The sequence below is a fragment of the Notamacropus eugenii genome, chromosome 2 (assembly GCF_028372415.1).
Source record: "Notamacropus eugenii isolate mMacEug1 chromosome 2, mMacEug1.pri_v2, whole genome shotgun sequence".
NCBI classification, from domain to species: domain Eukaryota; kingdom Metazoa; phylum Chordata; class Mammalia; order Diprotodontia; family Macropodidae; genus Notamacropus; species Notamacropus eugenii.
In genome coordinates this window covers 424,505,984-424,533,942 of record NC_092873.1, presented here as the reverse complement: position 1 = coordinate 424,533,942, position 27,959 = coordinate 424,505,984, and the positions used below count along the sequence as shown (strand labels likewise).

The 27,959-nt window shown below is 39.1% G+C and overlaps 1 long non-coding RNA gene across 4 annotated transcripts; it reads right to left on the bottom strand.

Annotated features, from left to right (window-relative positions):
* Positions 1-2: 2 nt before the first annotated feature.
* LOC140529306 (uncharacterized) lies at positions 3-27,946 on the bottom strand. 4 transcript variants are annotated; one of them, XR_011975496.1, is made up of 4 exons: positions 25,410-27,946; positions 23,388-23,504; positions 7,770-22,508; positions 3-3,355 (listed from the first exon to the last, which is right to left on the bottom strand). It is a non-coding gene; the product is annotated as an uncharacterized lncRNA (long non-coding RNA). The 4 variants fall into 4 exon arrangements; XR_011975495.1 differs by lacking the exon at positions 3-3,355 and having other exon boundaries at positions 4,758-20,633; positions 22,319-22,508; positions 25,410-27,940; XR_011975493.1 differs by lacking the exon at positions 3-3,355 and having other exon boundaries at positions 4,758-22,508; positions 25,410-27,941.
* Positions 27,947-27,959: the final 13 nt, after the last annotated feature.

Sequence of the window (27,959 nt, the reverse complement as noted above, 5' to 3'; positions counted from 1 at the left end):
CCTTTCTTTCTTCTTTCCACTTCTCAATCAATACATATTAAGCTCCAGTTCAGCACCATAAGATCATCAAAGACACATAAGGCAAGATCTCTGACATCCAGGGGCATACTCAGAAGAAAAAACTAACACAAGAAGCAATCAGAAAACAGCCAAGTTAACAGGTATGTATAAGATAAGACTCTATGGGACAGACCGTTAGTGCTATGGGAATTCAGAGATAAGAGAGATCAGTGTGGGCTAGCATATCCCTCCCAGATTTTGGAAGGAAGAAATATAGACCCATGAGAGTTGATTCTGGGTATTAATATATTTCAGTACTTGTTAGAAAATGCAGGATAACAAGGCTCATGAGCAAAGCTTCTACCTATCTCTCTCTGGGAAGACTGACAAGGGTTTCTAGGCATGCACTCAAGAAAAGAACAGGGAAAGAAAACACCTAGGAAATGAAGACATTTGACATCCCCATAAGCAAAGCATGTATGAATTTTGGTGAGGGAGGTAAAGATAGCCTGTAGTGGAAGGGAAGATAGAGGCAGAGAGAAAAGGATGACAGATTGAGAAATCTAAATAGGGTGGGGTGACCAGCATAAGAAGCAGGCTGGGAAAATCCCTATGATGCCAGGTTGAAACTTGGAAAAGTTCCCAGAGACAATAGGCAACTGTTTCTCTATTCCCCAACAATGCCCTCTCCAGCCTCCCCCTCCCAACATATAACACTCACACAGTTCAAAAGTGCAAGCTATTTCAGAGGTCATTGAATGAATGCCCAGCTACCTTCTGAAGGGTTCTATTTCTAGTTTGAATGACAAGTGTATTGGTCCCAAGTATGGGACAGATCTCTTACTCATTCTTTCCTCTGATTCTCCACTGCTTCACTTTGTATTTTCACTCCTCTGCAAAGCCAGGGATTCCCACCTGAACAGGTTGCCCTAATGGGCAGGAGCAATAGGTGGTCACTGACAGGATGTAATTGGAGGGGCACCAGAAGGTCCCTCTCATCCCCAATTCCAAGGTTCCTGAAACTACATGGTTCAAAATTCATCTCTTTGGGCTAAGGATATTTGTTGCATAGTCTTGAGTGGCATGACATCTGAAAGTTAGTGATACTTTAGCAGTTACATTAGAATGTAAGCTTCTCCTTGGAAAGGATCATGTCACTTTTGTATTTACATGCTTAGCACCTACCACCTAATAGGCATTTAAAAAATGTTTTCTGGGACTCTGGATGGAAAATGCTATCCACATTCAGAGAAAGACCGATGGAGTCTGGATGCAGATAGAAGGATGCTTTCTCTCTTTTTTCTTTCTTGTGGTTTTTCCCTTTTGTTCTTATTCTTCTTTCTCAATGTGACTAATGTGAAAATATGTTTAATATGATTGTACATGTATAGCCTATATCAGATTGCATGCCTTCTTGAGGAGGGGGGAAGGGAGAGAGGGAGAAAAATTTTTAGAACTCAAAATCTTATAAAAGTGAATGTTTAAAACTATCTTTACATGTAATTGGAAAAATAAAATACTATAAAAGTTGAAAAATGTTTTCTGATCGATTTATACCTTTTTTTTCTAATAAGAGAGTTAGATAGCATAAACTCAAAGGGTATCTTGACATCTGGGACAGGAGATACTGAAAATGGGAAAATGGTGGAAAGTGGTGGAAAAATGTGACAAACAGGAGTGGCCTCAGGGACCAACTTCACTTGTGTCCAGACTGGGTCTCCCCCCAGGCCTGTATCTGACTGTCAGTTCTCAGTGAGAAAGAAGTAAGCTAGAATCTTCACCCAATTTCTTGGACATTTAGAAAATCTATTTTTAGGGAACTGTGGAACCCTCATGGTGCTCCTATAAGAAAATAAGTGATTTTACACATTCATTCTCCAAACACCTGTGCTGAGGGACATGCTAAGTTTAGAAAAAACAAGCCCCTGTTCTGTTGGAGACTACAGTTTAGTAAGTTACATGATATGAAACAGATAATTATAATATACAATATTACATGACAAATATATTGAGAACTCAGGGGAAATTTTAAATAGACCTTTGGGAAAGATGCAGAGGAACAAGAAGGAGGAAGGTATGTCTGAGCAGCAGCCCCTAAAAGTCAGGGTTCAGAAATGGGGAGGTGGCAGCCTAGGGTTCAGTATTAGAAGCCAGAGCTATGCCCAAATTCAGGTACTGATGACTGGTTTGCAAGTCTACCCAAAGACCACCCAACAGATGTTCCCCTCTGAGGCAGCCTATATCTGCAAAAAGCAGAGTCATAACTATGTGGCAAAACAGCAAAAAAGAGATCCCAGGGTCCTATTTTCCAGTGAGATTGCTTAAAGCTAATGGATGCTTCACAGCCACACGAATTAAACACCATTTCTAAGAATCTAGTATAGAATACACGAAGTAAGCTTCCAAAGGGAATCCAGAGGAAGGACTCATCCATATAAAAAAAAAAAAGATTTTGGAGAATAGTTGGCGGAAGTGACTATTAACAGGGGTACAAATGCTACCTCCACAGAGGAAACAGACTTACAGTAGATTAGCTTCCTGACCCTTGTCCATCTTAAGGCTTCCTATATAATTACCCAATCCATCTCCCTCAGGGCAAATATACTTTGGTTGGTAGGCTTGAGATTTATTAACATCATGGAGGATGATTATGGACTCAGACACACTCCTCTCCACAGTGATTGTTTAAGTGTTTCCCTTATCCTGTATTGCAGGAAAGCAATATATAATGTATGTCGGCTGGTTAACACATGGCAGCCACTCCAGGATGGAAGCATCATTGTCCTGAGGTTAATGTGGTGCAGTACAACATGTTTATTTCTGTATAGATCCAACTGGTCAAGTGAAATGGAATTATTGCTGTAGCCAATGGGGCTCATACTAGCCTAGTTCTACCCCCCAATCTTGGTACTGCTCTCTATTGAAGTTATTAAATTAGGGTCAGAAGACCAGAAGCACAGAGCTGGAAGGAAACTCAGAAGCCATATAGACCAACACCCTCCTTTTAAAGCTGAGGAAACCAAGGCCCAGAATGGTTAAGTGACTTTCTCAAAGTCATACTGGTAGCAAGTACCAGGGTTGGGATTTGAGTCCTAGTTCTTTGACTCTCTTAACTTCCATTGTATCATGCTGCCTCCACAGTTATACCTTTCCTGCTACTATGGCATCTTGCAGACAAAATTCTAATGACAGTGACCTCATGGAAAAGTAGACAGTCTGCAGAAATACTTAGAGGCTGCCATGATGTAGTAGAAAGACTGATGGATTTGGAGTCAAAAGTAACAACTGTGTGAGATTTAATAGCCATGTGATCTTGGACTAGTCACTTTGTCCTTATTGAGCTCAGTTTTTCCACCTGTAAAATAAGAAGTTTGGACTAGATCAGTGGTTTTAAACTCAAATAGAAACGGGCCCATTAAACTGGATCCCCTGTGGTTGCATATTGACTTAGAAAACCAAGTAGCAACACAATCTATATTCTATTGTATTTTCATTTATTTTATTAAATATTTCTCAATTATGTTATCAGCAGTACTTGGGAATGTTGTGATGACGGCATGTTTGATGTATTTGGACTAGAAGATTTAGAAAGACCCTTCTAATCAATCAATCAATAGGTATTTATTAAATACCTACTATGTGCCAGGAATATCCTAGGTGCTTCTAGCACTAAATGCTTAGCTCTACAGTTTTCCACCTTGACCAATGAAGTGCTTGCCTGGCTAGGCAAACCTGGCTCAGGAGTTAAGAGACCTGGTTTTGACAAGTTTTAATGCTAGTTGTGAGGCCATGCACCAAGAATGAACTTAGGAATGTCCACATTGTGGTTATAGCACCATTCAGTGCTCACATTCTGTGCATATGTAAGAGAGTCACTTCCCCAAAGTAATATTAAAGTTTCTCTCTCCTTTCATCTTACATGATATAGCCTCAAAAACCATCCTCATGTATTCTTTCAAAGTTAATTGACCCATAGTGGCTTTGAAATAACAAACTGAGACAAGATTTTAAAATACTAACTAGTTAAATAAAAACAAAATCCAGTCACATGGAAGGAAGGAATCCATAGAGAGTCTACAAATCATGAAGACTATTTACTTTGGCAACTGAAAGACTAAAATATCTTAAGAAGTTTTTTTTTTGTTTCCTTAAACTTGATGTCATCTATGTAGTAGATGACACAGAGAAAATATAGTTTCTACCTCTGAATGCAACTGTTTAGCTTAGTTGAGTTTTTGTTGTCATTTTCTTAAAAACACAAACCTTTTCCTGGTTTGAGGTGTTACGGGTCTTTGTCCCTGAGATATTGAAGATGATAGTATGCCTAAGTACCTCCTGCCCAATGTATTGCTGAATGTCATGAGGATGGTAGAATAAACCCTGGGCATTTGGATTAGAATGCAACAACCAAGTGTGTTTCCAGAGGACCTATGATGAATCTTGCTATTGACCTTCTGACTGAAAAGTAATGGACTCAAGAAGAGAAGTACATTTTTGAATATGGCCAATGCTGGAATTTATTTTATGTAACTCTGCATATTGGTTACAAGGGTTTTTTTTTTGAAGGGGGAGGAAAAGTGGGAGAAAGAGAAAAATTTGTGTTAATTAAAAACATTTAAAAAATGAACTAGAAGTCAATTGACATGGGCTAGAGATCCATCTCTGCCACTGTCGAGCTTTGTAACCTTAGGAAAAAATCATTTAACCTCTCTGAATTTCAGTAAAATTAAAGACTTGTGCCTGATGATTCCTAAGAATCCCACTAGCTCTAATGCAGTGTGATGCTGGGTAATCTTCACGGAGATTCTCATACCTTGTGAATGGAAGATATCAATGGGGCTGACCTTGTCCAGGAGAAAAATGTTATTATGTGGTCTGATTTCAGGGACACTAAGAAACCCTACCTAAGCTAAAATATCTCTGCCACACAGATCCCAGAGAGCTTGAAATCATATCATAAGAGATTCCTCCCTTTGGGGATAAACATTACCTTCTAGTAAGAAAACCACTAAGATAGCTGGACTCTATCTCTTACTCTGACATTGTCACAATATAGACTTGGTTAGGTCAATTAATGTCTGTAAGTCTCAATTTTCTTATCTTAAAAAAGAAGGGTTACTACAAGGGAAGCTCCAACTCAAAAGGTGTGTGTAACATTTTATACCTCTGGAAGGACCATCTTAAATCACTGATAACTTTGCATGTCCCAAGACAACATGAGAACCCTGGAACTTCCAGTAGGTGGAGACCTGAAGGGAAATAGGGGCACACTAAAGAGAAGAAAGAGGGCACCAAGAAACACAAACATGACTTCCTAATTTTTCCAAAACCAAGTTTAAATGCTATTACAAGTGATCACATTTCCAGAGTGCTTTTCAGTACAGTGTACAAAGCACTTTCTTACAAATAGTTTGTGATAGAAGCAGGACAAGGATTATTTTTTCTATTTTATGGATGAGAAAAGTAAGGCTCCTAGAAATAAAGTGATTTGACAAAGGTTTTGAAATTGCTTAGTGGTGGATCAAGGGCTTGAACTTGGGTTTTTTGACTGCAAATCTAGTGTTTTTTTCTCCATTAGTCAATCAACAATTATTTATTAAATACCTACAATGTGACAGGTACTGTGTTAGGCACTGGGAATACAAAAACCAGAATAAGTACTTCCTGTCTTCAAGGAGTTTATATTGTATTGGAATAGGTATATATACTTATAAAGATATATGAAATATTTTGGAAATGAATGGGAAAGTATCAAAAACTAAGGGGATCAGAGATTGTCCCAATGTGACCAATGATCTAATTTCCAAATGTCAGTCCTCAGTCTTCTTGATCTCTCTGCAACATGTGATACTATTGATCAGTCCCTCGTCCTAGATATCTCCCTCAGTCTTTTGTTGTACTCCTAGTTTCCTCTTCTACCTATCTTACTTGTCCTACCTCCTTTACTTGTCCTTCAGTCTTCTTGACTGGATCATTATCCATAGCATAGTCCCTCACTTGGGCTCCATTCTAGACCCTCTTTACTCTATATTCTCTTAAACATAGAGTGACATTATATACTCATGTGTGTGTGTATATATATGTATAATCTATACATTATATATACATGTATACATGTGTATATGTATATATTTATGTATCTATGTGTATATATACATACATACACATACATGCACACATACATATAATATATATATGGAGAGAGAAAGACAAAGAGAGAGAGAGAGAGAGAGAGAGAGAGAGAGAGAGAGAGAGACTCTATTTCTAGCCCCTACTCTCTTTTGAGCTCCAGGCTCATGGCATCAATTGCTCAACCAATATTTCAAATTGGATAATATGGAGATGTCTCAAACTCAACATGTCCACAACTGAGTGTGTTCTCTTTTCCCTGAAACCGACTCCATCTTCACAATTTCCCCATATTGGTCAAGGGTATCCACATCTTTCCACTCACCCAGGTTCATGGCCTCCCTGTCTTCCTTGACAACCCACTTTCACTCATCCCACTCCATTGCCAAATCTTTTCCTTCCAACCTTGACAACAAGTCCTGCATGTCTCTGTTTCTCTCTACTCATATTGCCACCCTAGTTCAAAACCTCATCAACCCTTGCTTAGACTATTGTCATATTCTTTCCATTGGTATCCCAACCTCAAGCTTCTCCCCTTACTTTCCATCATTCACAGAGCTGCCAAAGTGATTTTTCTGGAGAGCAGATCTGACTGTGTTACTCTTTTAATTCTGTAATCTCTGGTGGCTCCCTATTGCTCTCAGGATCAAATATATATTACTTTGTTTGACTTTTAATGTCCTTCCAATCTGGCCTCAACTTACCTTTCCAGCTTTATTTTGTTTCACTCCCCTTCATGCACACTGTGATTCAGTCAAATTAGCCTTTCTGTCCTATATATATGACATTCTATTTCTACTTCTGTGTCTTTGGTTGCATTGCATTCCTTGGCATGTACTTCTTCCTAATCTCTAGCTCTCAGTTTCCATTTTCCTTCAAAGTTCAGCTCATTGTTCCATTATGTATGAAGCTTTCCTGTTGTCTCCAGCTGTTTCAACGGCAGGAATTTTCTTTGGTCTTTCTTTGTATCTGTAGTACTTATCACAATGCCTGACATATAGTAAGTACTTAATAGGGGTTTAACTACCCTCATTATTATCCTGATTAACAACCTTACCCTCAAAATCACCTTGCATCTATTTTAAATTTACCTGTATGTGTATATTGTCTCTCCTGACTAGACTACAAGCTTCTTGAGGGCAAGGACCTGTTTGGTTTTTTTGTTTGTTTTTTTTTGTCTTTGAATACTCAGAACCTAGCACAGTGTCTGAAATATGTTATGTACTCATTGCTTGTTGATTGATTGATTCATATTGAGAGTGGTTCTTGAATACAACTCTCAAGGCCACAAGGCATTATAAAAGTCCTAGGTCATGACAGAGTGTGTTGCAAGCAAAGGAGATAGCCAAGACAAAAGTACAGAGATAGCAGATGGAGTGTTAAATGTGAAAAATGACCATCAGACCAATCTGGCTGGACCACAGAGTGTGAGAAGGGGAGGGATATAAAATGAGATTGGAGAGACAGGCTAGGACGAAGTATGATAGTAACTTAGAATCCTCAGAAGAATTTTCAGAACCAACTGTGAGGCTTATTGGACATCCCATCAAATGATATAGAAGTTAGCTAGTTGTGGATTTAAAGACTCGAGACATCTGCCCTCAATCACAGGATTCTCCAGCCAAAAATGCCCTTCCTACCTGGCACACAGCATGCTTCAACGTGAGAGAGCTGTTTGAAGAGCATCATCGGAAGGAAACTGAGAGGACAACGGGAGAAGAGACGGTGTGTCATCCACAGAGTTCAGATGTGACAGTACTGTGGCTCCATGTCACATTGTTCTTACATCTGAAGAGCCATCCATGAGGTCTGCTCAGCTCGTTTGGTCGAGGTGGCCTTTCCCCACAACCTTTTGTGTTCCACAGGCTGACGGCATCTATTTTTCTCAGATTCAGCAAAGATCTGTGGGAGTCAGCAGGGATTTGGAACTCATACTAGGGGTGAGTGGGTAGCAAGATTTTTTTTTTGCCTTAAGTCTGAGAAGCTGCTATCTAATTATTGTTCATTTGGTATGACTGTCTATTCCTATTAACACAAATGGATCCAACATTCGTTAAGTACCTCCTTGTGCAGGGTACTACATTTGGCACTGGCGGTGGTATAGAGGGGAAGAAGGATTCCAAGTTGAGTCAAGAAATGGCCCCTCTCTCAGTGGGTTTAAAGTCAAATAAGGGTAGGGACTAGACCTGTGGGATCATTGGTATTGAGAAAGCCCAGGTGAAGACCAACTCACACCAGTGTAAGGCAGCATTTTCTCTGCAACTTGTAGTCTTAGACAAATTTTGAGAGAATTTGGGGATTAAGTGACTTGATTGTGGTTATACAGCCAATTATATGTCAGAGGTAGCACCCAAACCAGATTTTGAGACCAACTTTCTAATTGCCTTTGACATTGAGATCAACCACCTCTCCAAGCTGTGTCTTCTTCTTATAATCTAATGGGCAAACAAAACACACACACACATACATACATATGTGTATGTGTGTATAGATATATACATACACATATACACACTTAAATATGTATATATACATGCATGCACATGCATATACACATGATAAAACATGATAAGAGAGTACTGATTTACTGAGTGCCCTCAAGGACTTCTGAATTTAAAACAAAAGACCTCATCCCAGAAGAGTTACTAAGAGTAAAATGGACAAAAACTAAATTACTGTTGCAGAGATGGTCTCCCTTAAAGGACAACAGAGTTATCTTTAAAAGACCTGTCAGATTAAGCGGCATTTGTTTAATGAAAAGCCATGAGTAAACTCTTAGAAATGCTACCTAGTATTCTGGTAATGTAAGCAACGCAAGGGCATATTTCTAATGTTTGCCAACTGTTGCATGGAAAACAAGTGTGATGTTCTTTTCCAAAGCATTTCTTTTGTATCTCTGGCCAGAGCCAGTACTAGACTGATCTGACCCCTTATCTAAATCACCAGGGTTAGATGCCATTTTTATAGCATCCTGTGCATTAGTCTGCTTGCAGGGGGCTGTGCTGACATATCTGGATGTTTGACTGGCTTCAGGGACTATTAATTAGACCTGACGGTTCTTAATACTTCTCTAGGGGTGCTTTCTTTGGAGTCCTGAGACGAACGACCATTATTTGTAGTATACTGCCTCTAGTCATGCCTTCTTTCTCTTGCCCTTTTCCAGAAGCCTGCATTCTCCATTCTAGAAATTTCTATGGCCTAATCAATTTCCTGATTGTCACCTATGGGAAACCAATCAGATTCCACCTTCTAAAACTCATGGGCCTTTTCTGTATCATCAAGTTGTCCTGTTATGGAGGAGATAAGTCCTCAGCTATCTTACTACATCAAAAACAAGGAGTGACAGAAAGATGGTGGTATGTGTCCAGTCTAAAGTACAAATCTGGAGGATCATAGGCAACTCCCCTTCCTCTTTCTCCTGTGAGATGAACATTATTACACTGGAATTCAGAGACCGCTTCTATTATGTCTTTCTATTGTTGCCTCTCAAGTTAATTAAGCAAATGTTCACTTTACAGCATACCCCTTGAAAACACAAAGACAAACAAATGACAACAGTCTTTGCCATTTAGGCTCTTGTATGCTACTGGGTGAGTATAGTATATGTACACAAAAAGTGAATACAAAGTAATTGGGGTGATAGCAATTGCTGGTGATTGGGGAAAGAATGAGGAATGATCTCATGGGAGATAACACTTGAACTAGAATTTGGAGAAGGAAGTTAACAAAGAGAACATTGTAGGCATGGGACATATCTTAAAGACCTGGAGGCAGGACATGGAATGTCATTTATGGGGAATAGTAAATAGACCATCTTGGTTGCATCATACAGTTTAGAAGGGCACTAATAGGAAATAAATCTGGGAAGATTATATTGCAGTAACTTTATGAAGGCATTTAAGCAAATGAGTTGACATTTTATTCTAGAGGTTTACATAGGCATATACTAAAAGTGTAGATAGGGAGCCATTAGAACTTCTTGAGACATGAGCTGGGGGATGATAGTCATACCTGTGTTTTAGGAATATAAATTTGACAACTGTATGGTAGATGGAGTATGAAGAGAAGAGATGTGAGGCAGATGGACCAACAGGAAGCATTTGTGATGAGGACTTGCATTAGAGTGGTAACTGTAGAAATGGACAGACAGGGACAGGTAAGAGCTGTTTCTGGAGGCAGAATCAAGACTTGACAGCTGAAGGGATGTGCAGAGTAAGGAAGGTGACGAGTCTGAGATGATCCCAAGGTTGCAAACATGACTGACAGGAAGGATGGTGGTGCCTTTTAGGGAAACTGGGAAGTTAGGGAAAGGAGTATGGTGGGCATTCTGAGCACAATGAGTTTGAAATGCTGATGGAACTTTCAGGGAGGTTTCCAGTGGGCCATTGTTTGAGGTTGCAGTTCAGGAGAGAGATGATGGCTTGTGTATATTTGGAAGTCAACTGCTTAGAATGTTTATTTATGTAACAAAGTAAATACAAAATTATGTAATTTCTAAAGGTAATAAACATGGCTTTGGCACTACGTCTTATACTTTCCCTTGTGTGAGTTAAAACACACTATAATGAAAACCTATTGTTTTATACATTTCTGTTCTGTATGACTCTTCTGTGAAGCCTCCTTTAAGTCTACAAACTGCAAGAGTGGATTGGAATGGTAGGGATTATAAGTCCCCTACCAGTGGAATCTATTTTCTTCTCCCTTTGAAACAGAGCAGGGCTGTGGGAGGGTGGCATGAGGAAGTGGGCTGGAGACTCAGAAAACTCGGGCCCCTGCCTGCTTAATGTGGGCTTCAGAGCCAAGAGCACATGGAAGGAATGGTACAGGGACTCTTGCATTGGCCAATGTCCTTGTTCTGTGGATAAACAGAAGACACCAGCCTTCAGCGCTGGCAATCTGTTGCCTTTCAAGAGCCTTCCAACTCAGACAGAGAGAGAGAGAGAGGGAGAGAGAGAGAGAGAAAGGCTCTATGGGGAGAAGGCAACCTCCTCCTTCCCAATCCCCTCCAGTGCTTTAAGGCTGGCTATGGATAAGGATTTCTTCATCAGAGGGGTACCTGATAGGTATAAGCCATCTTACTGAGGGGCTGCTGGTAAATTTATCCTGGAGGGACAAATGATTTGGAGGAATTAATAACTGCCCTCCCAAGGCTCCATCACAGTGTGTTCCACAGTATGCACCATCTGGGGGAACCTTGATTCAGAAGATGGCTTGGGCTCTGGAAACCTACCAAGCTGCTAAGACAGAATGTGTCACTGGGAGAAGGTACATCAAGTCCAGAGACAGGGATCCAGCCTGCCTGTCCCTAACAACGGCCCTGATGGTCTCCATGGGGAACAGGGAGGGAATAAGTAGTGATTATGGTAGAGGCAACCTCCACTCTTCCCCCACCCCACTCTCCAGCAATAATTCTCTAAAAGGGTTGATCTATGGTGCTGGAAGAGGAATCAGGGTTTTGCCTTATGGGGCAATATGAGTAGCCCATGTTCCAGGGGCATTTGGAGTATGAAGGGCCTGGCTATAGTATTTTTCTCTACTCAAGACACCACATAGAAGTCTGGGAAATACCTTCTGCTGGAAAGCCCAGAGCTCTACACCCGTAGGCACCCATAGCACAAATAAACAAATATTTTGAAACAATGACTACCCTTGGTCCATCACTCTCCTGCTTTAAACTCTTCAATGGCTCCCTATTGTTTCCAAGAAAAAAAATAAATTCCTCAGTCTGGAATTTTAAAGCCTGCACAATATGGTTTCCTCCTGTCTTTCCAGACTTCCTTCACATCATTTAGGTGCTAACCAACCTGAATCTCTACCTGTTACTGGAACTTAGCCTTCCATGGTATAATCAAAAGAGTATAGGATATGGAATGGGAGGACCTGGGTGCACATTCTCACCCTGTCACAGCATTGGTGTGACCTTCATTCCCTGATTTTCAGTTTCCTCCTTTGTAAAATGACGGGGTTGGAGCAGACAACCTCAATGTTCCATTCCAGCATTACTAGCATGATCCAGTGATCACATGATGCGATTTCCATGCCTAGAATGATCTCCTTATTTACTTCTCTCCCATAAAATCTTCTTCCTCCAAGGATTAGATTAGGTGCTAATTCTTCCATAAGTCTTGCCTGATCCCCTTAATTATTAGTGTTCTCATGCTTCTCAAAATAACTTTGCATTTATATGTATATATATTGTAGCCCTCAAGTGCAAGGATTCTCAATCTTTTTGTGTGTATCTTGGACCCCTTTGGAAGTCTGGTGAACCCTTTCTCAGAATAATTTTTAAAAGCATTAAGTATTTAAGGTTACAAAGGAAACCAAATATATTGAAATATGCTTATCGATAGTTAAAAAAAGTTCATGGAGCCTAGGTTAAGAATTTCTGCAATAGCACAATCTGTTGATAAGCATTTGTTAAGCACCTACTATGTGCCAGATATTGTGTTGCCGCTAGACTATGTAAGAAATGCATGCTGGCAAGGACTGTTGGGTTTTTGCCTCTCTATCTCCAGGGTCGGACTAATACTTGGCATGTAGTACATAATATATAAATGCTGCCTGAGCTGCAGCAATCCAGACATGTGTGCCAACAAAGGAGGCAGCTGATCTATTAGAGTAGGAAGGCAGTGATTACTAGCAAGAGCCTTAATGCTGGCACTTTTCTGTCTTGCGTTCTTTAGGCGGCTTCTCCAGGCAGACCCAGCCCAAGCCTCTTCGTTGGTGTCCCCTAAATGGGCCTTGTATTGTGTCTATAAAGCCATGTATGTTTAGGAGCAAGCATCAGGTAAGGATGAAATATGGCAGAATGATGAAGCAAGGGAAGGCTGGGAACCTCACTGGCTTTTTCTCTGTGTTTTTATATTTGTGTCTGCGTGTCGTGTGTGTGTGTGTGTGTGTGTGTGTGTGTGTGTGTGTGTGTGTGTGGTGTCATGTCCCTGGGGAAAATTTCATTTATTAGGCTAGCTGCGTCAGCTGATTGAGGTCTTACACACAGAATACATGAAAGGGCTGGGCAGGGATGACACAAGGTCACTAGGTCAGCAACAGCTATGTCCCTCACAATACCTCCTGAGCTCTTCTCTATTCTCTCAGGCATGCCTGAATTCGTGGGTTCTTGGTAGTTAGTCATTTCAGGGCATTAACACTGTAGTGGAAAGAAAGAAAGAACACTGGATTTGGAGTCAGGAGAGCAGGGTTTGAACCCTCTCTCTGGTACTTAATAAAGAGTCATTGGCATATCACTTAATTTCCTCATCAGTAAAATCAGAACAATGATATTTATACCCCCAATCTTAAGTGGTTGAAAATATTAAAACGCTATGTAAATGTGAGTGGTTGTTCAATGTAATTTTTTTATGCTGTTATTTGGAGCTCAACATAGCCAGTGTCTACCATTTTTTCCCCTAGAATATAGCATTCATGATTTGGAGGTATGAGTCTACTGTGAGTCTTCTACAAGCCTTTGGTTTCATTCCCTACTTTTGAATAAAATTTTATTTAAAATATATTACTGATAACACTTGGTTTTACATCCCCTAGCTTCCTTTTGTTTCTGAATAATAATTTGATGTCTTTTTGTTATCCTTGACCATGTCCATCTTTGTATTTATGTCACCATGTATCTAGGTATGTGAGACTTATTTTGGAGCGTCTTATCAAATTTTTCGTAGAATTTTCTTACCTGTTTATCTTTTGTAACAGCTATGGAAATGTGGACTGCGATTATTTTTTGTCAGTCCTTATTATGAGCACTGCTAAGACATGATCTCATCCTGTGAAATGACGCTTCTTATTCCCTTAAGGAAAATGATAAAAGTCAATTTCATCAATTACTTTGCTTCACTCTCCAAGGCTCACATGACTAAATCATTTCTCTCTGAGCTGAACTCTGGACTTTTACTATGCCCCAGAAATTTCTTTATCCTAGAAGCTCACTCTGACCCTGGAATTCACATCTTGGATGTATTCTCTGCACCTGAACCCTCTCCCTCTGATTCTAGAATCTCTGTTTGAGGAGAGCATCCAGGGTAGCTGTATTTCATTCCACTCCAGCCTGAACTCTATTTTCTCTATCAAGCCTTTGAATGAAGTACCTTCATCTTCCTTCCATGATCCCTTTCAGTTTCTTTGTATATGTTGTCTTCTATGTTAGAATCTAAACTCCTTGAGGACAGAGATGATCTTTCTTTTGGCCTATGTTTATATTCTCTGAGCTCAGCATAGTGCTTGGTACATATAAGAGCTTAATAAATGCTTGTTGATTCTGAAAATAATTCTGAAAATAATTAGGAGGGAATAGATATCTAAGTACCAGATAATAGGACAAAAAATAAAATTGTGATTAACAACTCCTCATGCTTACATAGTATTTTAAGATTTTCTACAACCCATCAGTCATAAAGCATCCACCTCCTTTTGTCTTGTTTCACTTGCAACAAGAATATCTAGACTGACATGATTTACCTCCTTCAGTAGTGTGTCCCCCTGTTGGTCATTAGGCAGGCATTTCACATTTACCACATAAACTACTAAGTTAAAGTTTATACTTGGTCCAAAACTATGCAACCATTAGCATCCTTTGAAGTATTTCTTGTCATCATACACTCACTACAAAATCAAAAGGGGCTGCATAAGATGGAGGAATATTTTTATTATGTTTTAGTAGGTAGGAAATGACCAGTTGATTTAGTAGGAGTCATTCCTGAATCAGGCTGTATGTATATATGTATGGATGGATGTATATACATACATGTATAGTCAGACTACTGACAAGTTAGAGGAAAAAAATGAACATAAAACTAGAAAAAAAAGAAAAAAGAAAACAAAGAAAAAGATATGAAGCACAAGTCAACTCTAAACTGACCTATCTAAACACGTTTTTGATGCCAAAAACAAAATGGGGAATGGATGAAGGTCATTGACACTGATTATAACAGTATTGTATAGAAGTTTAACTGATGCAAATCCGCTCCCATAGTGAGGAGACCATTATGGACCAAAAGGACCTAAAAACTGCCTGAGCCAGAAAATGCATGATCATCTTGCCAAACATAGAGATACAGTGGCCAAGAGCAATACTAGTTAAGGGTAAACTCATTTGGAATATCTTAGGGAGAAGGATGATAAAGGATTATAAGCATATTTCTCCATAAAACATCAATAAGTAGTAAAAGGAAAAGTATATTTAAAGGACACTTGATGAAAAATCAAAATAAGCCAAGTCATCCTGAGAGCATTTAAAGGTAAAAGCACAAAGAGAACAAATGAGAAAAAATGGAAAATATTTGCAACCATTTTTAAAACAAATTCATTTCACTGTCAAATGAGTGGAACTAGACTCTAAGTTGGATTCTACTATAATCATGGATATTCTTCTTGAGGAAATGAAAATGGCACTGATGAAAATGAAGATGAGAAAGGTAGCTGACCTAGATCAAACATATACAGTGGAGGTCCATAAGGAAGGCAACACAATTTTGGGGTTGTGAGGGATAAATTCTTAAGGTATCTGAAGGAGGGAAAGATATCAAAGAAGTAGAAAAAAATTGGACCTTGGATCTTATCATACGCAAAAGGTAACCAAGAAAGGAGCAATAATAATGATACCTACCAACTTACATGCCTACTTTTCCATCTTTATAAAAATTTCTTGAGAATAATCTATAAATGCATTGAAATTATCTATCCTTGCAGAGTTATTCCTCTTAGGAAGTAGGCAGATTTTCTAATATGACAATTCATAGTAGAACACATCTTGACCATAATGCAATTGACTGAAAAGTGTAGAACAAACAAAATCTTGTGTTCATTGCTTGTTGGCTATAGAAAGGAATTTGATGCAGTAGAGCAAAATGCTGTCTTAATAAGATATCTCCTATGTGCATTTTAAAACTATACAAGATTTCTTGAAAAAAATATAAAAATCGAGATAATTCCCTTTGGTAAACTAATTATTCACATCAAGTGAAGTGTAATACAGAGAGAAATATGCTGGTCATAGGTTTACCACTCTCATGGAGGATGTCTAGCTCAAAGTCCACATCAGTGGTGAAGTTACTCAGTTGTTCTTGTTCATAGATGACTTTGTACCAAAGCACAGCAACAGACATTTATTTAAGTGCTTACTATGGTCCAGGTACCATTCTAAGCATCAGGGATATAGATATGAGCAAAAAGATAGTCCCTGACTTCCAGTAGATTATATTCTAAGGTGGGAAAGGGAGCTAAAAAGCAGGATATGAGTTGGGAGGGAAAGAAGTGATCCATTTAGGGGCAGGATAGTAAGTATGGAGAATTAAAGTCAGAGCCAGGAGAGGATAGAGAGGTGTAGGCCTAGGTCACTTTCCAAAACGGAGATGTTGGGAAGAACTCAGCCACTGATGAAGAGGGATGGCCCAGTAGAGGGATGTTCCAGGATGCCAATTGCATCAAGCCCTGGAATATTGAAGAGTCTCCTAAATGAGGTTCATAATTACTCAAGAGTCACAGTAAATTCTTAAACACATTCAATTCCCTCTAGAATTGCATTAGGGAATTAAGCCTGAGTAGTCCTGCACAATATTACTCTCCTCATTGTCCCCAGCTATAATACCTCAAGTGCATCTCCAGAGTGTTAGCATGCTTTCTGATTGAAAGGGCAGTGAGTCTCTCCACATAGATTAAGCTCACCTTATGTTTAAAGCTCTAAATTAGATGATATGGAGAATCTACAAAGTACATAGATACACTGCCCAGAATCTTAAGTCAAATCAAAGCTAATCATTTAACGGGAAGGGAAGACATGTTAAGGGGGGAGGGATGTCCATGACAAGGCAAGCACTGCCTTCAAGGGTTTATAGTCCTATAGAGAAAACCCAACTACTACAGATGAAGTAATTAGAGTAAGATGCAAGGCATAGTAAACCAGCTGCTAAATCCTGCAGGAAGACTCTTCATGTGACAGGCAAGAGGGGAAAGGTCATTGTAAGCTGAGGAGGTAAGGAGATAACTTTGTGGAAGAATCAGAATTAGAGCTGGACCTTGAAGAATAGCCTGGCGTTAAATGATAAGAGTTCAGGATAGGTAGAATTCCAGAAGAGCAAAAGAACAAAGTCATATTGGGATGGAAGAGGGAATTTGTGAGGTGTGAGGGTGGGATAGAGAGAGCAATATGGATCATGTTAACCTGGTTGGAACAGAGGACTAATGATTCTGAGTAATTCATGGAAAGATTAGATAAGGCCACTTGATGGAGGGTTGCCTAACTACTTAAGGAAAACTCAATTTAACAGGATAAAAACAGAAATCCATAGGAATATTTACAATAGAAATACAATGAAAGATTTGTCACTTTGGGTTATAGTTGAAACTGTAGGATAGCTAGGGCAATTGTTAGAGAGCTTGTACCATTGGCTTTAATGTGAATAGAAGGTAGGATCACAATAAATTGAAATTTAAAAAGAATCTTCTCCTGACCCTTCCATGCCAGCCCACCCATATTTCAAATGTATACCACTTCATGTTCTCTTCTTTTTCTCTAACATTATTTTTTTTATTGATTCAGAATGATTTCTTTGGCAACTTCTTTGTGCAAAGCAAATTGGGGGAATAAAGATGGATAAAGACTTTCTGCCTTCAAGATGAATCTCAATGTCCCTTAGAGTTTATAGCTTTGTAAACTCCTCTTTACATTGCCTTTTTCCTCCCTTCTTTCTTTCCCAGCCTCCCTTGTAGTATCCTAGGATTTAGAAGAGATCTTAGAGATTATCTCATTTCCCAATTGACTGCACTACCTTGAGGCATTTCTACCTTCTCCACCATGGTTCCTGCAAAGGGTTACCTTGCCTCCTTTCCAACCCTTTTGGCTTCCTCTTTTAAAAACATTAGTTTATTTATTTTTAGTTTTCAACTTTCATTTCCACGAGATTTTGAGTTCCAAATTTTCTCCTCATTTCTCCTCTCCCCCACCCCAAAACACCATGCATTCTGATTGCCCTTTCTCCCAGTCTGCCCTCTTTTCTATCACACCCTTTTCTTCCCTTATACCCATCTTCTCTCTTTTCTTCTAGGGTAAGATAGATTTCTATACCCCATTATCTGTATTTCTTACTTCCCAGTTAAAAGTCCTCTATTTCATTGAATGACCACTTTCCCCCCTGAAGTATTATATTCAGTTTTGCTGGGTAGGTGACTCTTGGTATTAATCCCAGGTCCTTTGACTTCTGGAATATCATATTCCAAGCCCTTTGATCCCTTAATGTAGAAGCTGCTAGATCTTGTGTTATCTTGATTGTATTTCCACAATACTCAAATTGTTTCTTTCTGGCTGCTTGCAAAATTTTCTCCTTGACCTGGGAACTCTAGAATTTGGCTACAATATTCCTAGGAGTTTTTTTGGACCTCTTTCAGGAGGTAATTGGTGGATTCTTTCAATATTTATTTTACTTTCTGGTCCTAGAATATCAGGGCAGTTTTCCATGATAATTTCATGAAAGATGATGTCTAGGCTCTTTTTTTGAACATGACTTTCAGGTAGTCCCATAATTTTAAAATTGTCTCTCCTGGATCTATTTTCCAGGTCATTTGTTTTTACAATGAGATATTTCTCATTGTCTTCAATTTTTTCATTCTTTTGGTTTTGTTTTGTAATTTCTTTGTTTCTGATAAAGTCATTAGTTTCTATCTCTTCCATTCTAATTTTCATAGAATGATTTTCTTCAGGGAAAATTTGAACTTCCTTTTCCTTCCTTTTCCACTTGGCTAATTCTGCTTTTCAAAACATTCTTCTCCTCATTGGCTTTTTGGGCCTCTGTTGCTATTTGAGTTAGTCTATTTTTAAAGGTGTTATTTTCTTCAGCATGTTTTTGGGTCTCCTTTAACAAGCTTGTTGACTTGCTTTTCTTCCATCACTCTCATTTCTCTCCTCAATTTTTCCTCCTCCTCTCTTACTTGATTTTCAAAATCCTTTTTGAGCTCTTCTATGACCTGAGATCATTGCATATTTATTTTGGAGGTTTTGGATGCAGAAGCCTTTACTTTGATGTCTTCCTCTGAGGGTATGCATTGTTCTTCCTTGTTCAAAAGGATGGAAGAAAATACCTGTTCACTAAGAAAGTAACCTTCTATAGTCTTTATTTTTTTTCCCTTTTTTGAGCATTTTCCCAGCCAGTTACTTGACTTTTGAGTCCTTTGTCAAGAGGAGGGTATACTCTGGGGACCTGCAAGTTCTCATTTCCTCTAAGGTGGCACAATCAAGGGAGAGGAGTTTACTCCTCTCCTGACCTGCACTCTGGTCTGGGAGGTACTGTAAGTTTTTCTGCCCAAGGTCTGAGAAAAGAATTCCCTCTCCAGAGCCTCCTTCAGCTTCCCCAGGCCAGCGCTCCTCCTCACCCCAGGGTCGCCACTCAGTGCTGAGATCCAGATCAGGTGCTTGATTCCCCTAGGGTCTTAAGGCAGAGGGCTCCAAAAATGGATGCTACCACCATCTGGGGCTTCCTGGGGCTGCCTGGGACCAGGTTGGGCAGGAGGACCCTGCTTCCTTCTCACTCAGGTTTAAGAGCTTTGTCACTGACCTTTGAATCTGTCTCTGGCATTTGAGGGTTGAGGGATCTGGGAACCAAAACTGCTACTGCTGGCACCCTGAAGTCTGCTCCAGTCCTTTCCCTGCTGCACGAGTGGGTCAAGGTTGGGCTGTGCTCCACTCTGTGCCCAGTGCAATAGACCTTTCCTGTCAGCCTGTTTAGATTGTAAGTTCCTTAAAGGCCAAGTACTGTCTCATCTATATTTATATGTATATCTATACATATATCTATCTATCTAGGTAGATAGATAGATAGATAGATAGATAGATAGATAGATAGATAGATAGATAGATATGTCTCAGCAGGGCTTAGCACAGTGTCTGGCATGTATTTGGTATTTAATAAATACTTATTGATCACTATCTATCTGGACCTGCTCTCCCCACATTTATAATTAATAAATGAAGCTCAGAGATGTAGTAAAGTGACTTGTCCAAAGTTATAAAAGTAGTGAGCAGTTAATCTGGAATTTGAATCCAGGTGCTCTAACTCTACATATATATCTTTCCATTATGAAGGAAGAAAATAAGCATTTATTTATTAAGCACTTACTATGTGCCAGGTACTGTATCAAGAGTTTTATAAGCATTGTCTTCCTTCATTCTCACAACAACCTTGGGAAGTAGGTAGTATTATTATCCCCATTTTATAGTTGTGGAAACTGAGGCAGACAGAGGTGAAGTGACCTCTCCAGGGTCACACACAGCCCAGGGTCATGCACAGCTAGTAGGTATCTGAGGTTGTATTCAAACTCCAGTCTTCCTGATTCCAGACCCAGTGCTCTATCCACTGAGTCATTTAGCTGCCTCAGTAGACAAAGAGAGGTGCTTCTTCTCTTCGTTCCTGCTCCTATTTTTCCTCCTCCCATGATTATGTCTCATGTCCCTGCGAACTATGATGAGTTATGCTGGTAGCCTTCAGAGCTGAAGTGGTTGCTCATTCCTGTTATAACATATAAGTAAGAGATGACACCATTCAAAAGGAGATCCATGTCATGATCTGTTCATCATCTATCAGGTTTTTACTGAATGCCATTGCAGAATATATAGCTTTATTTCAAGGATAGATAAGATTGTATAGTGGTTAAAAGACAAGAATCAGGTAGGATTAGTTAAAGGAAGTGGTAAGAAAATCTGATAGTTGCATTGAACTCTTTAAAGAGTTTAGTGTCCTAATCTTGTGTGTGTGTGTGTATGTGTATCTCCATCTCTCTATGTATCTATATGTACACACATACACACATACAAATACATACTAATACACACAGAGGATCCAAAGTCTATTCAACTATAACTCGTATATTCCTTACAGCATCTCTATAGGATCATAGACATCTATCATTGTTCCCATTTTGTGGGTGGGGAAAGAGGCCCAAATGAATCAAGATATTTGCTGAAAGTTACCCGATTAAGCTGATCACAATACTGATTCTTCTATCCCAGACTGATTTTCTTTATTATCTTCATCCTCCCCTTTTCTACAATTTTTTTCTGATCTCTTTATTATTCTCCTTTTACTTTTGTAATTATTTTCAAGGACCAGGGAGGTGGTTTCCTGCACTAAGCATTAACTTTGAAAAACAAAGGCTTCTTGAAATGAACATTTCAGTTCCTTTTAGTCTGTGTACTTTGCATAGTGCTTCCTTCATTCCTTAGAGAAAGGTGCACGATGGGCTGGGCCCCTGCTTCTAGCAAATGAGGTCACTGAGAAAAGGGACTTTCTTAGATGTTAACTCACATTTGGCAAACCGCCTCTCTCTGATTAGGATGGTGTCAGAGTAGAATAACCTCCTCATAGCCTTGGGCAAGCCCCCAGCATTCCAGAGCAATGGGCAGAATTTTACAGGGGCTCAGGCCATTTTTGCTGTCATTTTTAAAGCAAATTAGTTCATAACTCATTAGGCAAATGTTCCACTTGTCATGGAGGGAATCCTTGCCCTGGGAGAGGATTGATGGCACAGAAAGTGTTGCATTTCATCTAGGTGTGCAACCTAGGAGAACCTTTGGGGCTTAAAGAAGTCGATGAGATGACTGGCCATGATGAATGGAGAGTGGGAGCTAATACCTCATTGCTCTGCAGCATATGCCATGCAAAGGCTAGCCATCTCACAATGGATGGAGGGGAGCAATGATGCAAATAACCCTGAACTGCGCATAGTGAAAAAACGAAAACAAAACAAAATTTTTAAAAAAGCACTTGTTTCCTCTCTACTTCACCTACTGTCCTTATACGAAGGGCAACATACATGTTGAGGTTCCCTCAAAAGCCCTAGCCTCTAATTTCTTTGATCAGTACTGTTTTTCCAAGTTATTCTTTTACTTCATCTCAGATACTTATGGGAATGGTCATACTCTAGACCTTGCCATAACCCAAGGGACTTACTTCTGCAGTCAAGAACTGCCAAATTTCTTTTTTTTTTATCACAATCTATTATTCTATCTCTCCCTTTGCTTTACTCCTCCTAAACCTCTTCTTCCTCCAATCCTTCCTCCTCTCATTCCTTTCCCAGATTAACACTGCGCTGATCACCTTCCTGACTTCCTTTTCTCAACCCTTTAGTTTGCCAGTTGAGCTCCGTACAATCTTCTACTTCTAAATTTCTTGCTTTTTTGTCCTATCACACTCACCTGTTACCAACCCAGTCCTGGATTATTCCCACCCTTCTCCTTCTCTGCTTGTAGTCATGTGCTGAGCAGCATGGCATAGTAGATAGAGTATCAGAATTGGAGCCATGAGGAGATGTGTTCAAATCTACCTCAGAAATAATGTTTGATTCTGGACAAGTCATGCAAGTTTTCTGAGCATCAGTTTCTTCATCTGTAAAACAAGGGACTTGGATTCAATGACCTCTAAAGCCTTTTCAAGTTCTAAATCCATAATGATATAAGAAGTCTGAGAACTCTACAAATTTATGTGATCTAATTGCAACATGGCCCTGACTGAAGCAAGCCAGTCTATTTCCTACCAATTCATTCTTTAGTCTATTCTGCAGTGATGATTTCAAATCATTTCTTTTCTCTTCACGCCTCCCATACCACCTAATCTCACCTCAGCTGAGGACCCCACCCCATATTTCGCTGAGAAAATAGATGTCACCCATCAGCTTCCTCTTATCCCATTCTTCTCAACTCACAAGTTCTTGATATCATCTGCCACTATCTCCCCCTTTTCTCTAAACTCTAACAAATAGCCTTCTCCTCACCAAGATCAATCCTTTTATATCAATTCTCATCCCATCTCTTCCTTTCCTACCCTGTTGCCTTTACCCTCATCATCATACTCTTTAATTTTCTAAATATTCCAATCTCCTGTCAACAAATATGCCCAAGTTTTTCCCATCCTTAAAAATGCCTACTTTTGCTGCAACATGAAGTTTGTGACCTCTCTCCTCATTCTTGTCCAAAGTCTTTGGAAATACTTTCTAGGGGAAATGGTAAGGGTACAAACATTCATTAAACTCCTACTGTGTGCCAGGCACTGTGCCAAGTCCTTTACAAATGACCTCATTTGATCTTCCTATACTCATTGCTTTTCCCTTCCTCTTTTTTTACTCCTATTTCAACCTCTTGCACTCTGATTTCTGACGTGATAATTTAACTGGCTCTCTTTTCTCTAAAGTTACCAGTGATCTCTTAGTTGCCAAATCTATTAATCTTTTGTCAACCTTTTCATTCTTGACCTCTCTGCAACATTCACCTTGTTGATCATGTTCTCCTTCTGGATCATGTTCTCCTTCCTTCTCTCTCTCCCTCCTCCTTCCTTCTTCTCTTTTAGTTCCTGTTACCCTGCTCTTTTCCCTGGTTTTCCTTCTATCTACAAAGAAATACAGAAGATAGTCCTTGTTCACAAGGAACTCATAGTCTAATGGGGAATGTAGCATGAAAACAAGCATATATAAGCAAGTTATATATAGGATAAATTGAAAATAATCTACAGAGGAAAGGCATTATAATTAAAGGTGAGAAGGAATAGCTTCCTGTAGGAGATAGGATTTTAAGGAACAGGAAGGCAGAAAGTACAGATGAGAAAGAACATTCCAGGTATGGGGAAAAAGGCCAGTGAAAATGCTAGCTGGGAGGTAGAGTTTCTTATTTGACAAACTACAGAGGGCACTGTTGCTGAATTGCAGAATACATATTGGAATGTAATGTGTAAGAAGACTGGAAAGGTTGAAGAGGGGAGGTTATAAAAAGTTTTGAATGAAGAAGGATTTTATATTCAATCCTGGAGGTGATCAGGAGCCATTGGACTTTATTGAGTAGGGAGGTAACATAGGCAGACCTGAGCTTTAGAAAAATAACTTTGACAGCTGAATGGAGGATGGAATGGAGTGAGGCAAGATTTACAACATGAAGACCAACCAGTAGGATGTTGTACTAGTGCAGGTGATGAGGTGATGAGGGGCTGTGTCAGTGTCAGAAGAGAAAAGGGGGAGCATATATGAAACATGTTACAAAGGTAAAATTGGCAGGACTTGTCAGTAGATGCATATTAGAACTCAGATCTTCTGATTTCAAATCCAGTGGTCTTTCCACTGCCTTTTGTTGTTGGTGCTTCAGGAAAAATATTTCAGCACTGATGTGAAGGGTAGATTGTAGAGGGACTAGACTAAGTTCAAAGAGACCAATTAGGGAACTATTAAAATAATCCAGATGAGAGTTGATAAGAGTCAGAAGTTGAATGGTCACAGTGTTGGGGAGAGACAGGAAATGATTTAGAGGTGGAATGAACAGAGTCTCATGCAATGAGGGTGAGAGAAGTATCAAAAGTGATTCTGAGGTTAGGAGCCTGGACGATTGGTAGGATGTTGTTCATCAACAGAAATAAGGAAGTTTGTATACAAGATAGTTTTAGGGATAGGATTTAGGACTTTAGGAAGGAATATGAGGTAATGGCAAAATATCCTTGTGGTAACATCTAGCAAGCAGTGAATGATGAGGAAATGGGACTTAAAGAAACGATTAGGGTCAAAAAGATAAATATGAAATACATCTGCCTCAAGATGATAATTGAATGCATGGGGATAGGTAAAACTATATTTACTAGGAGTTTAAGGAAGAGACATATCTTGTTTCTGTTTAGTTGTTTTCAGTTGTGTCTGATTCTTTGTGACCCTATTCCAGGTTTTCTTGGCAACGATGCTGGAGTGGTTTGCCATTTCCTTCTTCCAGCTCATTTTACATATGAGGAAACTGAGGTAAACAGAGTTGAATGACTTGTCCAGGGTCACACATTTAGTAAGTATCTGAGGCTGGATTTGAACTCAGGTCTTCCTTACTTCAGGACTATCCACAACACATTTGTTGCATGTAGTAGTGTAGCAATCCTATGAATAAGGTCTCACATGCAGCAATTCCTTTGGGTGGTAGGGTTCATAACACATTCATTACATCTTAGGACAAAAACCCAGTTTGCTCTTGAGGAATCTTGTGGGTATGATCTGAAATTAACTCAAATCTTTCTCAATCATTATCTCTCCCTTGTAAAACTGGGAAGATATATTTTTTCCCATAACTTTTCTTACTCTAAAACTACAAGATGATAGGCTTAAAGAAATGTTACTATGTTACTGATAATACAATGTTACTAATCCTTATAATACAATGTTGCTAACCTTGTAATTTCTTCATAGTATCAAAGAATACAAAAAACATAACTAGATATTTAAAGATCAAAGCCAGGCTGAATTCTGTGTGTCGGAAAAGTAGGGCAAAGAACTTGTTGATTAGCTTTATGTCACGACAGTTGTACCTGCTGAGTCCTCCAAAATACTGAAAAGAGACTAGTTTTCTTCAGAATGTCTTAACTCAGTTCCTTTCAGAATGACAGTCCTCCTCAGCAATGTCAGTTAACTGCTCATCTCCCTTTGGAATATAGCAGTTTGTTGAATTCACCTCAAGATACCAATTAAAGTCCCAAGTTCCCTTAGGAATTCTCATCAAAATGTTTTCTCCTCAGAATAATAGTTAATTCAATTTGAACCAGGAAAGACAGTTAAATTCACTCAATTCCCTATCAGAATGACAATTAAACTCACTTTTCTCAAAGTGTCTCTTCAAGCCCTTTCAAAGATGACATTTTTCATCCAAGTCACTCACAGACATTCTCCAATGGCAGTTAACTGTCATTCTCTCACAGACTCTATCTTCATTGGCACTTAACTGTCCATATTTCTCATAGACTTTCTCTAATGGCAGTTAACTGTCAATCTCAAATATGTTTATCTTTCTATTAAAGATATAGCAATTGTATCCAAAGTCTCTATGAAATTTGAGTTTGTACTTCTGTATACACATGGCTAACACCAAAGGAAATTTAGGAAGCAGGATGATTCATTTCCATTCAGTTCATTTCATATCCACTTCACAGAATCAGAGCCATAATTAAATCAAACTAGTTAAGGTTTTCCAAAAGGGAACTGAAATTTAGAGGGAATAAACATTTAGAATAATGATTTAAAAGATTATATCTTTAAAATTTTTTATGTTTATATTTTGATATTTTTTTTTCTCCTTCAGCAGAACAGAAAGTAGTTAGCATTAATAATTAGTCAAACTAGCCAGCTACCAGATGGTGCACTTCCTCCCCCAAAGGGGCTGCATACCAGCTGAGCTTCTCTCCACCCTGGCCCTACCAGGCTCCTTCCAAGGCAGGGCAGCCTCTCAAGCAGCAGCTTTGCAGATTTGAAGATGTATTTAATGAATTCCCCTTGCAATACATTGAGTTTGAGTTATCGACAGTACACCCAGGAGGCAACGTACAATAGACAGTTAACTTTAGAAGAGGGATTTGGGCTAGATGTATAGATTTAGGAGTCATCTGAATAGAGATCATAACTGAAACTATGGAAATTGATGAGATTCATGAAGGAGTATAGCAAAAGAAGAGGGAACCTTTTACAACCTCTGGGGCGCACTAATTTTCAGACAATAGAATAGGAATGATGACCTATCTAACCTGCTCCATCCCTGCCCCCCACAAACATGTCCATGTCTCCCCCATCCTAAATAAAATCTCTTATTTGATTTGAATATCTACATTATCTATCTATCATTTTATATCTCTTTTCCCTTCTCAGCTGAAGAAAGTCATCTTCATAAGGTGTCTCTGCTTCTTCTCTTCTAGGATCTGGATCTGGATTCTCAGCTCATCAGTCAACTGAAACTGTCTTCTTTAAAGTTACCATTGACTTCTTGGGTGCTAAATCTAATAGCAATTTCTTAGTCCTCTTCCTTCTTGAATTCTATGTAACATTTGACACTATTGATCACCTCCTCATGGATACTCCCTCCTTTCTAGATTTTTGTGACACTGATCATTTCTGATTCTCCTCCTACATATCTGACTGCTCCTTTTTCATCTCTTTTTGTGGATTTTAATCCATGCCATACCCAGTGACTATGGATGTCCCTCAAAACTCTCAATTAGTGATCTCATTAACTCTCTGGTCTCAACTTTCATATTTGTATAAATAATGTCCAGATCTGTATACCCAGCCCCAGTCTTTCTATTGAGCTCCAGGCTCACATCACCAACTGTCTTTTGGACATAATCAGATTGGATATCTCAGAGGTATGCCAGACTCAAGGTGGCCAAAACAGAATTCATTCTGAGTTCCCTTAAAGCTCTAAGTCTATGATCCTGTGATCTATAAAATTGAGCTTCTGAGCATCCAAGGTCATACAAGTAAGAAGTATCCACATCTTCTGATTTCAAATTCAACATACATCGTAACTCACTTGACACAATTACTTCTACTTAGTTGGGAAAAGTGTACTTTCTCCATTCATTCTTTTGGATGATTTCTAGGTTGTCTGTAGTACATTCACAATAATTCTCACTAGACCTCAAAATGTCCCATCTTTCTAAAATCAAATCTTGAATCAAAGGAATGATTTGAAGAATGGAGTGCCTCTGTTCCAGTTCTAAATCTCTCTCAAAACAATCTCTTCTCATTGGACCAAGACACTTTGACAATGGGGCTGTCTTAGTACGAAAAATGAAAGAGGGGCTGAAAGTCAGGGAATTAGTATCTCCAGCTCTGATACTCCACAAAATTAGTTCTTTCCCATGATTCATTTTTCTTCCACCTAGAATCATTTCATTCATTCATCTTCCAGTTCATTCACAACATTCAATCAAACTGCCACCAAACAAGGCTTCATTGTTTCTTTATTTAGCATTTATAAAAAAAAATAACCAATGTTTAGGGAAATTTTCCTCTAGACAGTATGCAACTCTTTTTATAAATTCACTTAAAAAACTATA